Raw genomic sequence first — 15,301 nt, 5'->3', positions numbered from 1 at the left:
TATGTGTGTGTGTGTGCTATCTTTTACTCTAATCTTTCTAATGGATAGTAAGATTCAATTAACTTTAGAAAAGATGTGTGTATGTTTTCTCTTACTCTAATCTCTCTAAGTATACCTACTCTCTCTAGTTAGTACATCTTCACTATTAACTTATATATTGTTAATTGAAAGTTAATACATAAGAGAACTTATCATATTTTTATTATACATGATGAAATTCTTATTCACCAATTTTATTGTCAATTAGATTAAGTAGAATTTTGAATAATACTAAAAATTGATTTAGTTGAAGTATAGAAATTGAAGTTAGAATTGGATTAGAAATGTGAAGCAGAAAAGTAATGTATTCCTAAACTTTCACTCATAGTTTACACATTTAATTTTTGATTAATTACGATTAGCAAATATTTGATGTATAGAAATTAGATGTAACACAACAACACTAAGTGTGAATCCGAGTTGGCGAGGGTTCAAATTACAGACTCTCTTTGGAAACAAGGAGATTACTAGGGAAATTGACCAATTTAAATTTCTAAGTGTATAATATAAGTGTAGTACAAAAAAAAATGGCTCCAAAGCGTGCTCGAACACAAGGCGCTAATGATCATGAAGCCGGTACAAGTAACGGTGGAACTCCTGCGGAACATGCTATGTCTCCACCAATCGGACCAGTCGGAGCTATGGTATAGGTTAGTATTGCAGTTTTAAGTTATGCATCATTACATATGCGAGACCATAGGAATATATTATTTACCTTATGAAAAGAAAACACGGACCGAAACCACGGGGCTTAACCCCAAGAAACTCGTCATATGTTTGACAAGTAGGAAAGATTGTCTGGTTAAACTGGTTGCTATAGGAAAGAATGTTTGTCCAAAACCTTCGGTATGGTTTCTCTCAAGTCTCTCTACTTATTAGCACTGGTATTATGTGGCAGTTGCCGAGGCGTGAGATGACGCCCAGGATGGCACCGCTGATGCTGTGGTGGGAGTACACCCAGATTAGCCCAGCTGGATACTGCGGTTTTGTTTTTCCGTGGCGTGAGGATGACGCCCAGATTGACACCGTTGTTGCTGTGACGGGAGTACGTCCAGATTAGCACAACGAGTACTTGTCGAGCGGTATGGGACGCTCATGAGGACAAGGGTTTTTATGAATAATGTATACAACGATCGGACATAATAGCGCCAGTAGAGATTCTTGAGTGAACCTAATCCAAGGGTTGTTGGTTTAAAATTGGACGACTTCTTGTTTGACTATTGTTTGTAATACTGTTTGAAGGGCTGTTTTAACGAACCAGTATCATAAATAAAGTAAAGGAACATGTATGTTTAAACAGTGTGGTAGTAATTAGATAACAAAAGAAGGGTGAGTGTGGTGTGAAAAATGGGAGAATGATACCCCGACGGTATCATTCTATGGACGGGTGGACCCGATGAGTTGGATAACTTTTCAACGCTAGAAATTGTTTTTTAAAGTCATAAATCTTAAAAGAGACAAACCTTGGCGGCTGTGCTTCTGAAACATGGAGAAAAAAGCGCACAGGTTGGTCACTCTAAGATTTATACTTTTAGGTATAATTGATTATAGATAGTTTTTAAATAGGGTTATGGTGGTCACGCTCCGCCATAGCGAGATAGGACCAATCCTTCACTAACGGTTCATGCCCGTGGCTATGTAGTAGCTAAGGCAATGTCCGTTGGTTTTTCCTTATCATGATTAAAGACCTATCAAAGGTACTTCGCTCCTCTCGACAAGGGGCAGGGACCTCACAATTGAAACATAGAGAGAAGCAAAGGTCTACCACTTGTCCAAGCTAGGCTCCATTGAAACATGGAGAGCAGGATGCTCCACCATTTGTCCAAGATAGGCTCCATTGAAACATGAAGAGGAGCAAGCTCCACCATATCCCCAAGATGCTAGGCTCCATTTAAATACTTTAAACCCACGATATTTTGTACATGGGGGGTTTACATTCAAGGTCCATCACTTGTCCAACCTATTATCCCTAGTAGCATGAGTGCTTTGGTCTCAAGATTCACCACTTTTCCACTCTATGTCATTATATTAAGAAGATCTGGGTGTTAAGGTCCACCACTTGTCCAACCTATAAGGATATATCTTAAAGGGTATTCTTTCTCACCACTTGGAATGACCATGATAGGTTTTACATGGGGGTTTGGTTCCAAGGTCCACCACTCTGGTTAAGCTAACTCTATTGAAACATAGAGAGAAGCAAAGGTCCACCACTTGTGTAAGCTAGGCTCCATTAAAACATGGAGAGAAGGATGCTCCACCATTTGTCCAAGATAAGCTCCATTGAAACATTAAGAGAAGCAAGCTGCACCATGTCCCCAAGATGCTAGGATCCATTGAAATACCTTAAACCCACGATATTTTGTACATGTGGGGTTTAAATTAAAGGTCCACCACTTGTCTAACCTATTATCCCTAGTAGCATGAGTGGTTTGGTCTCAAGATTCACCACTCTTCCACTCTATGTCATTATATTAAGAAGATCTGGGTGTTAAGGTGCACCACTTGTCCAACCTATAAGGTTATATCTTAAATGGTATTCTTTCCCACCACTTGGAATGCCCATGATAGGTTTTACATGGGGGTTTGGTTCAAAGGTCCACCACTCTGGTTAAGCTAACTCTATTGAAACATAGAGAGAAGCAAAAGTCCACCACTTGTCCAAGCTACGCTCCATTGAAACATGGAGAGAAGGATGCTTCACCATTTGTCCAAGATAGGCTCCATTGAAACATGAAGAGAAGCAAGCTCCACCATGTCTCCAAGATGCTAGGATCCATTGAAATACCTTAAACCCATGATATTTTGTACATGTGGGGTTTAAATTCAAGGTCCACCACTTGTCCAACCTATTATCCCTAGTAGCATGAGTGGTTTGGTCTCAAGATTCACCACTTTTCCACTCTATGTCATTATATTAAGAAGATCTGGGTGTTAAGGTCCACCACTTGTCCAACCTATAAGGTTATATCTTTAATGGTATTCTTTCTCACCACTTGGAATGCCCATGATAGGTTTTACATGGGGGTTTGGTTCCAAGGTCTACCACTTGTCCAAGCTAACTCTATTGAAACATAGAGAGAAGCAAAGGTCCACCACTTGTCCAAGCTAGGCTCCATTGAAACATGGAGAGAAGGATGCTCCACCATTTCTTCAAGATATGCTCAATTGAAACATGAAGAGAAGCACGCTCCACCATGTCTCCAAGATGCTAGGCTCCATTGAAATATTTTAAACCTAGGATATTTTGTACATGGGGTGTTTAAATTCAAGGTCCACCACTTGTCCAACCTATTATCCATAGTAGCATGAGTGGTTTGGTCTCAAGATTCACCACTTTTCCACTCTATGTCATTCTAGTAAGAAGATTTGGGTGTTAAGGTCACCACTTGTCCAACCTATAAGATTATATCTTAAATGGTATTCTTTCTCAACCCTTGGAATGCGCAGGATATGTTTTACATGGGGTTATGTTCCAAGGTTCACCACTTGTCCAAGCTAGCTCTATTACATATAGCATGCATACAATATTCAACTAGATTCCCTACCTATGATGTCCAGTAGCCGCATGGATGCTGTGGCTTTAAGGTCCACCACTTGTATAACCTATACTCTCTTATGTAAGGGAGATCTTGCTATAAATTCAAAACCTTCCCGTCTAAATTTAAAATTCAAATCTTATCGCCTAAATTTAAAATATCCCTCCCAAATTTTAAATATCCCGCCCAAATTTTAAACTTTAAACTTTTTGATTAAATTCAAATTTTACCGCTTAAATTTAAAATATCCCACGTGAAATTGATTTTAAATTCAAGTTTACCACAAAAAGATGTGATTATCCCACCTAAATTCAAATTCGCAAACCTCAAATCATTATATTGTACATAAATTCAAACAAATTCAAATTAACTAGCCTAAATTGATATTAGTTTGCATAGATACCAATTTATCACACCTAAATTATGTCACCATGTTAGAGAGAGTGGTTAGAGAATTTAAACAAGGTCCACCACTTGTCCAACCTAGATACCAAGAAGGATTGAGTGTACAAGGTATTTTTTGGAGGTCTTTATAGTCCACTGGTCTCAAGTTCCACCACTTGTCCAACCTATCCACCACTTGTGGTAAGGGTCACCAACTAGTGTATCTATTCATCCAAAGAAATACACGTATTTTTTGTCTACATGTCCTAGTTTCATCCATTTATGTCCATTACGTGTATCACTAAACAACACTACTTTTGTTGAGAAACAGAAGTTACAATCAGATATACAAATGGATTAGAGGAAAATCAGCTCAGCATAGATCCAAAACTCGCTACAAGAATCGACTTTAAGAGATCACGCAAGTAGTCTTCCATTCATGTTTACAAGTATTACAATGTGTTAGTTATCTGTGATATTTATGTATGTATGTATACTATGTGTGCATATTGTAATTAAGTGTAATTGTGTATCTACATTATGTGTCAGTATTACAATGAAACAACACAAATATACATACATACACATAGATAACACAGACGCACACATACATGAGCATGTATTTTCAAGAGAGAGAGAGAGCAAGCTACACACACACACACACACACAGAGAGAGAGAGAGAGAGAGAGAGAGAAATACCCGTTTTCTAGAGAGAGGAGAGAGAGAAAGATAACAGATTTCACTATGTTTATGTATGTGGAAGAGAGGAAGACGATGTGTTGAAATATGTGCCTGTATTTTCAAGAGAGAGATAGCAAGATAACATATTTCATTGTGGTTATGTACGTGGAAGAGAGAAAGACGATGTGTGGGAATATGTGTATGTGTGTGGGAATACTTTTAAACTATTGATAGCCGTTTTTCGGCTCTCTATAATTGCCATAGTGAGTTATCTCACCCTATCAAATCACTCAAACACTGTGGTTACCCTCACCCTTTCACTGTATATAGGTGTGTGTGTGAGTTAGGGGACTTTTCCCATATCTCCTTACTGAAATAAAAAAAACCCTCAATTAGCTAGTCATTGGGCTAGTTGAGCCAAAAAAATAAAAAATATAAAAATATAAGTATATTATGGCCCATGCGTGTGTAAATATTTCTTTGTATATAGGGCCTAAATAAAAGACTTTTTCATAATTATTTTGGTATTTATTTAAATATTTCTACCTAGGTGTGTGTTATTTATGCTCTGTACATTGCCTCACCATTATCACAAATTTTCTTACCATTTTTCATACTCTTTATTCCATATAGAAATATTTTCATGTAAGCTTATCTTATTTTTGGTGTAACTCCACCCCAACAAAAATCCAAAAAAACTAGTTTTATTTATGTGTATATTTTTTCACTATTGTGATTTTTCCCTTCCTACATCTATTTTGTTTTTTTTTCTAAAAAATTAGAATACCAAAAATATTTATCTTTTTATGGTAGCCTCATAATGAGAGAGATTTCTTTTGATCCCTTTATATTTTTTCCACTTATATTATTTATATTTGACATGTACATATTTTTTAGACCCCTCAATATTTGATTTTCTTAGTTGTACTATTCACTTATATCATGATCTCAACAATATCTTCAATTATAGACCTACCAAATAAGGTCAAGGGTATGTGGCATGCATACATGCACTATGGAGGGCTCACTCTTGGAGGTATTCAAAAGAATCATCCAAAGAAGGACCCCACAAGGACTTTGTGCAGTGGAAAAAAACAGTCGGTTTTGCTGAATTTTTAAAGTTCACTTGCTCTCCGAATTTGAAAAGGTGATACAAACAAAAGTTGTAGCTCGTGGGCTGAACTTTTGCCTCAAATTTTTCATATTTTTTTGAGCTACGAGTTGTGAGCTATGATTTTATTAGTGGACCCCAGTTTTCCCATGCTATGCAGCCACACTCTTTCTTCCACTTTATCATTTTCCTCTTTCACACACACTTCTCCACTCATCATCCCCACCTCTCTCACCACTCCTCTCTGCACCCTACTCACCTTCTCCTCAACCTTGAAGAATAAGAGAAACCATGGTGAACTCATACCTCCCACACACAATTCCATTCCAAAATTGACCACCTAGTCTCATTTTTCCTCCTCCAAATTACCCATATCTATCAAAAAAACCAGAAAATTCAGCCTCTTCTCTTGAAAGACAGCATCATGGTGATTGATTACTCAGCTTCAATTACCTTGTCTCTCAAGGAAGGTCAAGAGTGGAGAAAAATGTACCGTCAAAGCTAGTGGACCGTCAACAAGCGTCAAAATTGGCCCTACTCAAGACACTTGGAGCATCAACCTTGTAAGAAATCCACCTTTTCTTACCTCTTAAGAGTTTTTCTTCCTTATTTGTATCCTACATGGATACTCCCATTGTAAATATCCAATTCCATTTGTAAATTAATAAAAATACTAACTCTACTAACACTAACCCACTATGAAAAGTACTATCACCTCCATTTCTCTCCTCTCTCTTTCCCCACCAACTTCTTGATAATTCCAAGTAAAAGAAATTAGGTAAATTGCTGAAAATCTAACCCAACCATGGTTAGAGGAGTAACCCTAGCCTTCAAAATTTCTATAAAAGGAGGGTGTAGCTAGCACAAAAAAGGATAAGAAAGAGCACTATGCTATAGCTTGAGAAGCCAAACTCAACCTCTTCAGAAGGAGCTCTTGAGTGGAATCTCATTGGCTTAGGCATATGTATGTGTTGTATTAGGGGTGATTAGCAAGGGAACTCTATGCCATTGTAAGAGGGAGTGATCATTTAATTGAGAGTAGAAAATCTATCATTTCTCCTACTAGTGTAAGCACAACATTTGTTGAATCAAGGAGGGTGAATTTGGACTAAGCATGGATACCTTGTCTCCCTTCCAACGTGAAGTCATGGACAATAATGATGTGTAAGTGGCTTGGTGTTCTATTTAAGTTCTTGATAGCTTGTCTCCGGGTATTGTTATCAATTTAGCCATAAATCCCACATGCTGTAAGAGGGCGACAGGGTGGAGAGGACTCCCCTGGCCTTAAGACAGTGATTGGGGTGGCTTTTTCTTGTGATGTGTTGTGGTGTAATTTACTCAGGCTATGTTGAACAAATACTAATCTCACTTTGATTGGTCATGACAGATTTGTAAGAAGGCATTAGTGCAACAAGCACCCCCTTCCCCCTTCTCTCTCTTTCTTACATATATATATTTGTGTTTGCTTGATCATTAACGATACATTTCAAAGCAGCCCGAGCACTATCTCTCTCTCTCTCTCTCTCTCTCTCTCTCTCTCTCTCTCTCTACGCGTCCTAGTTCGCATCCAAAACTAGGTGGTGCCCCAAATTTGTGTAGGGTTAGGTTGCGGGTTTGTGTGTGTGTTTTGTTTTTTTTTCCAACCCCAACCCAATTGAGCAGCACGGGAGCCTAGAAGTGTGCTTAGAGGCCACTCATTCTTGTTGCTCGCCCTGGACCGCTTCAAATTGGTGCCCCCACGGAGGAAAACAACTCGTGTATGTTTTTGTGTAGGATCAACTTTTAGCATAGTCAAGTAGTTTGCATGAATCACGAGAGTTTGTATGATCCTTTCATTCCCATTGCAAGGCAAAAGATACACATAATTGTTAGTACTAAGTTGCAATTTCAACGGGTAATTCGTAGGATTTTAGGTCCTCTTAGGTTAGCCGAGATAAACACTTCGGTAAATCCTTTTATTTTACCTCTCATTAGGTACGATATTAGCTTGCACGTCTATATTTTTGTGTTATTGTAAGCATTAGGACATGCATAGGCCATGGATAATGGCCAGGAATAGAGGTTTTTCCCTTTCATTTTACTCCACACATTAGAATAAACGTTGCAATTAGTAGAAAGATCCATTTTCAACAACGAATGGTGTTCATGTTTGGTGCCCAAAGAGTAGGAGAAATTCTTGCATCACCAAACCCTGTCATTCTACCTCTCATCAACTACCACACTTCTTTTGATGTACATGTGTTTATTTTATTTTAAAATGAAGTGCAACCCGGCAAAATAGTGTGTATGTTTGTTTTTTCTTTGTCCAAGTTTGTTACAAGAAACAAAAAACGATCATTTGTTCTAACAGGGAATGTGTGTGTAGTGAGAGTTCAATCTTTAGAGATCTAGCTCTATTACCAATTGAGTTGCAGGAGCAAGTAGTAATGCGTCTCCCTCATAACAAGACGGTGGTGAAGTTAAGACGAAAGGTCCTACGCGTGGATTCCATTTTCCTCTTGTTGTTGGGCACTAAGGAAGACCGCGCATTCATCCAACTAGTGTGTGCCCTAAGATTGGTAAATAGAGTGAAATTTGGCGTTTGGCGAGTGCATTTCACCATTGAGGAAGACTCTTCAGGAAACTTGCGGCCATAGTTCATGCTTCATAGACTCACATTTGGTGAATTTTTCCCTCATTTGCGTCTTATTAATAGTCTTCCTTTCGCTTTCAACAAAGGAGATAGGGAGCTATTCAGAGCTTGTCTTAATAAAGAGAGCATAGAGAAGATTGCAAATTTGTATAAATTCTCATCCTTCTCTACTTTCTATGACACTTTGTTCATAGAGACATTGTAAATCTCTTTATGCTTTTGAATGATTTAACCATAATCCTAAGGAGTTTTTGTCCAGGAATTTTGTAGCACAAGTGGAGTCTTTAAATCTTGCAAACTTAACTGGACTTGATGAGGATGTTCTTTATGAAATTGTGAGAAGGTTTCCTCACTCCGACTGTGTGGAACTCGAAGGAAAGGAGCTCCTAGTCAATTGCTACTTTCTCACGGCCTTCGACGAGCATGAAGATCTAGTTTTTATACAAACCGCTTGAAATATATAGAAATGTATAAAAACCAAGTACTAGCGATCAAGAACGTATAGAAATGTTTGCTAGTACTTGGTTTGACTCTTTGCGTGAGGAAGTTAAGGGGAATTACATAGAAGTTTTGAATCGTTTTAAGAGATACTTCTTTGATCCCCAAAACACTCAAAAACTATGGCAAGACATTGTTTCTCATAAGCAAAAAGACTTAGATGACTACTACTTGTACAAGCAAGAGTTTCTACGTCTTTGGGCTCTATGGATACGAAATGTTGCTAACCCTGGTGATGGTGCAGAATTTTTAAAGAAGGAGAGGTTCATAGCCGGACTCTTTCCTGACCTTAAGGTAAAAGTTAAGGCGGGTGCACCTGCTACTTTTGATGCAGCGGAAACTAGGGCTGCTGAGAAGTATAAGAAACTCAAGTGCTTACGGGGAGAGGTTCCAATAGAAGGTCTTAGACCCAAAGGTAAGTCACAAGCATCAACATCTAGGGAGCTTCCTGAGGTAACGGCTGAAGTGATTGAGAAGTTAAATGAATCTTTAAGCAGCCTGTCAATTGACCTTGCACAAACTGTAGGTCCAAAGGGACAAGCAAAGAAGTCAGAAGAAAGAGAGCCACGAACTAGGAGAGTCTTGCAATGTTGGAATTGCAGAGAGTCTGGACATGGGATGTATAATTTTCCTTGGCCCCGTGGAGAGCCAGGGAGACCTAACTTGAATTACCCAGTGATGAATGCAGAAGAAGGAGCTGGTCAACAACCAAGGCTTCTACAAAGGCCAAATGGACCAAGACCACCTCCACAAGGGGTAGAAGGAGTTCCACCTTTGCCAGATCCAAATGTGCATGTGGTAGAGGTGACAAATTCAAATGAGGTTGACATGGAAGCCAATGGCATTAAGCGTGGCCGAGGAAAAGGTAAAGAGAAAGAAGGAGTCACATCACAGAGTGACCATGGACAAGGCAAGAAGGCAAAGGAGACCAAGGAAACCAAGAGGACTCGACGTCGGATCAACCTCCAAGACTTCCCTCTTGGACATGGTATGGCTCCGTACAACTTGTTGGAAGACATGAGAGGTAAGGGTCCTAATATTTCATGGCCTCAATTTCTTGCATTATGTCCACAAGTTAGGAGGGATTTAACAAGGGCAGTTAGCACTAGGAGAAAGGTAAAAGAGAGTGTGCCTGTTGTAAAAATTGCACAAGCTGAAATGAATGAGGACATTACACCGGTGCTAGACTGTTACATCAAAGGCATATTGGTTAGGAAAGGTCTAGTGGATGGGGGTGCACAAATTTGCATCATGACAGAGGGACTCATGCAAAGACTAGGCATGCACATCCATGAGACACCTGAAATCAAAGTCAAGATGGCAAACAATAGCAAGGCTAGGTGTGTAGGCATTTGTAAAAATGTCTTTGTAGAGGCCTTTGGCATTAAGAAAGCGGTGGATTTTTATGTTATGTCGACCAAGGGAAGTGGTTATCCATTTATCCTAGGAAGACCATGGCTAATGAAAATGCGAGCTTTGCAGGATTGGGAGAGTGGAAAATTAATTTGCAGGAATGACAATCATAAGAAGGTTGTCTTTGACATGAAGGAGCAACGCCAAGAGGAGCTCCATGAAGAATCATTACAAAGCGAGACAGAGGAAGGCTGGACCGATAGCACTTCAGAAGAAGAAAGTAGCGGGAGCATTACTGAAGAGGAGTCTTCCATCAAAGTCATGGGGGTAAGGTTTAAGCCAAGCAACCAAGAGACCTCTTGTCAAGGCTTGGAGGAGGTAGGTCCTCAAGAGAACGAAGGTGTTCAAGATGAAGGGATGCTGGAAGGTATGCTATCAACAACACTTACAAAGGATGAAAGAGAGGAGTTCAAATGTGTGCTAAGGAATTTTCCTAGGCTTTTTGCTAAAGACTACACCGACGTGCGTGGGGTAGATGTTGTTCAACACAAGATTGAGTTAAAGCCTGAGGCCACACCTAAAGCTCAGAAGCTACGAAGGCAAGGAGTTATAAAGGATCAGGCTCTACTCAAGGAGGTAAGAAAGCTTCTAGCAGAAGGTTTCATTTATCCAGTGGAGAATTCAGAGTGGGTCTCTCCTGTTGTTGTCACTCCTAAGAAAAATGGCAAGTGGAGGGTGTGTGTGGATTACCGTCCCCTCAATGAGGCAACAAAAAGAGATCACTTTCCCCTCCCATTCCAGGATGAGATACTAAATGAGGTAGCTGGTCATGAGAAGTACACTGTGTGCGATGGTTACTCAGGTTACTTTCAAATAGGGATTGCATTGGAGGATCAATTGAAAACAACCTTTATCACTCCTTGGGGTTGTTATGCTTTTAGAGTCATGCCATTTGGTCTGACAAATGCTCCTGCAACATTCCAACGTTTCATGAATATGGTGTTTCAAGCATTCTTTGGAAAGTCAATTAGGGTGTTCATTGATGATTTCTGTATTTATAGCTCAAAATCATTGCATCTACAAAGGGTAGAGGAAGGTTTAAAGAAGCTCTACGACATGGGAGGTCAATTCAACCCCGACAAGTGCCATATAGGTGAGGATGAAGTAATCTTGCTTGGTCATAAAGTTTCTTACAAAGGCATTGAAGTGGATCCTTCAAAGGCAAAGGCTCTTATTGAGCTACCATCACCCAAGAGTCTTAAGGAGGTCATCTCATTCATTCAAAAGGTGAAGTATATGTCACACTTCATTCACTTAGCCTCGGAGTTACTTCACCCTTTGCAAAAGTTGACACAACAAGTAGAATTTGCATGGTCTGATGAGCTTGAAGAGTACTTTTGTAACATTAAAGCCATTTTGTCAGAGCTACCAACACTCATGCCTCCTTGTTGGGAGTAAACATTCTTTGTTAGCTCTAGTGCTGGGAAAGAAACAATTGGTGCAGTTTTGTTACAACAAGATCCCTACAGTACCAGGATGCGGCCCATCTACTTTGCTAGTAGGGTCATAAATGCTTTAGAGAGAGGCTACACGGAGGCAGAACTCATGATGCTTTCTCTCATGTTTACGATAAGGAAGTTTAGATCCTACTTGCTCCCAAAACCTTTTGTAATTCTCACCGCAGAGAATTTGTTCCCTTGGGTGTCATCTCAAATGAATCTTAGTACTAGGATCTCAAAGTGGAATATGGAGTTGCAAGAGTTTCAATACTCTTTCAAGGTAGAAGATAGTGTGCGTGCACAATTGGCAGAGATTCTCACTTATAGGGTGCATGAAAAGGAGATTAAGGTGCTTGAAGTAAAGACCCTACCATTGCCACCACCAAAAAGTATTCCTAATGCTTTTACCTTGTTCTTTGATGGAGCTTTTCGTCGAGCCACAGGAAAAGCAGGGGAAGGGCTAGTGTTGCTCAACCCAAGTGGAGAGGTGGTCATGAAAGAGAAGTTCAATCTACCAAGTTCAGCTAGCAACAATGAAGCAGAATATGACACACTACTTCATGGTTTAAAAATATGCATTGGCCATGGTATACAACGTCTCATGGTAAAAGGGGATGCACTTCTCATTGTGAAGCAGATTTTAGGCATTTGGGCATGCAAAAATGAAAGACTAAGGGCCAAAGTTCATACCATCCGTAGGCTATTTAATCAATTTGAGGAGGTGCAATTATATCATATTCCTAGGAAACAAAATGAAGATGCTTATTTACTTGCACAACAAGCCGTTGCATGTGTAAAGAAAGAAGTACAGGTCATCATGGTGGCGGCTACTGTGAAGCAACCGAGGTACCAGGGATTGGAGTCATTGGCTCCCATCATTGGCTACATTTTGGAGGGTGAGTTTCCACCAAACTTCACAAAAGCTCAGAAGAGGAGACTCATGAAGAAGGCAAGCATGTATCTCTTCCTAGAAGGCTCCCTCTATCAAAGAGGGAAGGATAAAGTGTGCAGAAGAGTACCAACTATCGCGGAAATTCTAGCCATTCTAAAAGGTTTGCATGAAGAGGCATGTGGTGGTCATTTTTCCCAAGAATTAACTGTGAAGAAGATTTTTCTTGCGGAAGTCTGCATGTGGATGTCCAACATTGGTGTAAAAGTTGTCACAATTGTCAGGTAAATGGGAATAGAAGATTGATTTATGGTCCAAGGCAAATCGTGCTTGCAAATGGACCCTTTGAAAAGTGGGGCATTGATGCTATGGGTCCTCTGCCTAGGACAAAAAATGGTAAACTCTACATTCTAGTGGATGTAGACTATATGACTAGGTGGGTGGAAGCACAAAGTGTGGCAAAGGTAAATGAGAGGACAATGAGCAAATTCATCTACACTCACATTTGTTGTAGATTTGGCACACCTTTGGAGATTGTTTCTGATAATGGTCCAGGGTTTAGAAAGGGATTGCTCACAGAAGTCTATGAAGAACTTCACATTCTACATCGTCACAGTACACCCTACTATCCCCAATCAAATGGTTTGGTAGAAAAAGCTAATGGTGTCATTGCAGGCATCATTAGAAAGATGGTGAAAAACAAGACAAAGTTGTGGGATGACTTCTTGGATGGTGCCTTGTGGGCGTATCGAACCACATATAGGGAAGCCACGGAGTTCACACCATTTCACTTGGTCTATGGTCAAGAGGCTTTACAGCCAATTGAGCTAAACATTCCAACAATGCGACTTCATGGCAAATCAGCACAAGATGATCAAGAAGCATGGATGGATCGACTTCTTACCTTAGCTGAGCTTGAGTGGAAAAGAGAAGCAGCATACGAGTGCTATAAGAGGAAAGCCACATAGACAAAGGAGAAGCTTGACAAGAAACTGAAGGACAAAGGCATCAATGAAGGAGATCTTGTGCTAATGTATGACAATCGACTTGATAATTGTTTTGATGCCAAATTTGAAACAAGATGGCAGGGGCCATACATAGTCAAGAAGGCTTTCAATTCAAGTTACTATCAACTTATGGACTTGAATGGGAAAGAGCACTCCAGCAAGGTAAACGGGTATCGCTTGAAGCCTTATTTGAGTCGCCTTCTACCAAAGGATCTACCAGAGCAAAAGGCAACTATCTCATGTAAGTATTGTTCCATGAAGCATGAGTGTAACACAAACCAAAATTCCAAGGGGCCAAACAATGAAGATCTTGTCAAGGACTCTGAAGCACTCTCTTTGGAAAAGATTCTTTATGATGGTACATGAATATACCATCATCCTGGGGGAGGGCTAATGATAGCCATTTTTCGGCTCTCTGTAAATCCCATAGTGAGTTATCTCACCCTATCAAATCACTCAAACACTGTGGTTACCCTCACCCTTTCACTGTATATAGGTGTGTGTGAGTTAGGGGACTTTTCCCATATCTCCTTACTGAAATAAAAAAAACCCTCAATTAGCTAGTCATTGGGCTAGTTGAGCCAAAAAAATAAAAAATATAAAAATATAAGTATATTATGGCCCATGCGTGTGTAAATATTTCTTTGTATATAGGGCCTAAATAAAAGACTTTTTCATAATTATTTTGGTATTTATTTAAATATTTCTACCTAGGTGTGTGTTATTTATGCTCTGTACATTGCCTCACCATTATCACAAATTTTCTTACCATTTTTCATACTCTTTATTCCATATAGAAATATTTTCATGTAAGCTTCTCTTATTTTTGGTGTAACTCCACCCCAACAAAAATCCAAAAAAACTAGTTTTATTTATGTGTATATTTTTTCACTATTGTGATTTTTCCCTTCCTACATCTATTTTGTTTTTTTTTCTAAAAAATTAGAATACCAAAAATATTTATCTTTTTATGGTAGCCTCATAATGAGAGAGATTTCTTTTGATCCCTTTATATTTTTTCCACTTATATTATTTATATTTGACATGTACATATTTTTTAGACCCCTCAATATTTGATTTTCTTAGTTGTACTATTCACTTATATCATGATCTCAACAATATCTTCAATTATAGACCTACCAAATAAGGTCAAGGGTATGTGGCATGCATACATGCACTATGGAGGGCTCACTCTTGGAGGTATTCAAAAGAATCATCCAAAGAAGGACCCCACAAGGACTTTGTGCAGTGGAAAAAAACAGTCGGTTTTGCTGAATTTTTAAAGTTCACTTGCTCTCCGAATTTGAAAAGGTGATACAAACAAAAGTTGTAGCTCGTGGGCTGAACTTTTGCCTCAAATTTTTCATATTTTTTTGAGCTACGAGTTGTGAGCTATGATTTTATTAGTGGACCCCAGTTTTCCCATGCTATGCAGCCACACTCTTTCTTCCACTTTATCATTTTCCTCTTTCACACACACTTCTCCACTCATCATCCCCACCTCTCTCACCACTCCTCTCTGCACCCTACTCACCTTCTCCTCAACCTTGAAGAATAAGAGAAACCATGGTGAACTCATACCTCCCACACACAATTCCATTCCAAAATTGACCACCTAGTCTCATTTTTCCTCCTCCAAATTACCCATATCTATCAAAAAAACCACAAAAT

This window comes from Adiantum capillus-veneris, chromosome 16, assembly GCF_014529385.1.
Source record: "Adiantum capillus-veneris isolate H3 chromosome 16, ASM1452938v2, whole genome shotgun sequence".
Taxonomy (NCBI): Eukaryota; Viridiplantae; Streptophyta; class Polypodiopsida; order Polypodiales; family Pteridaceae; genus Adiantum; species Adiantum capillus-veneris.
Note: the sequence above shows the minus strand (reverse complement) of the source record.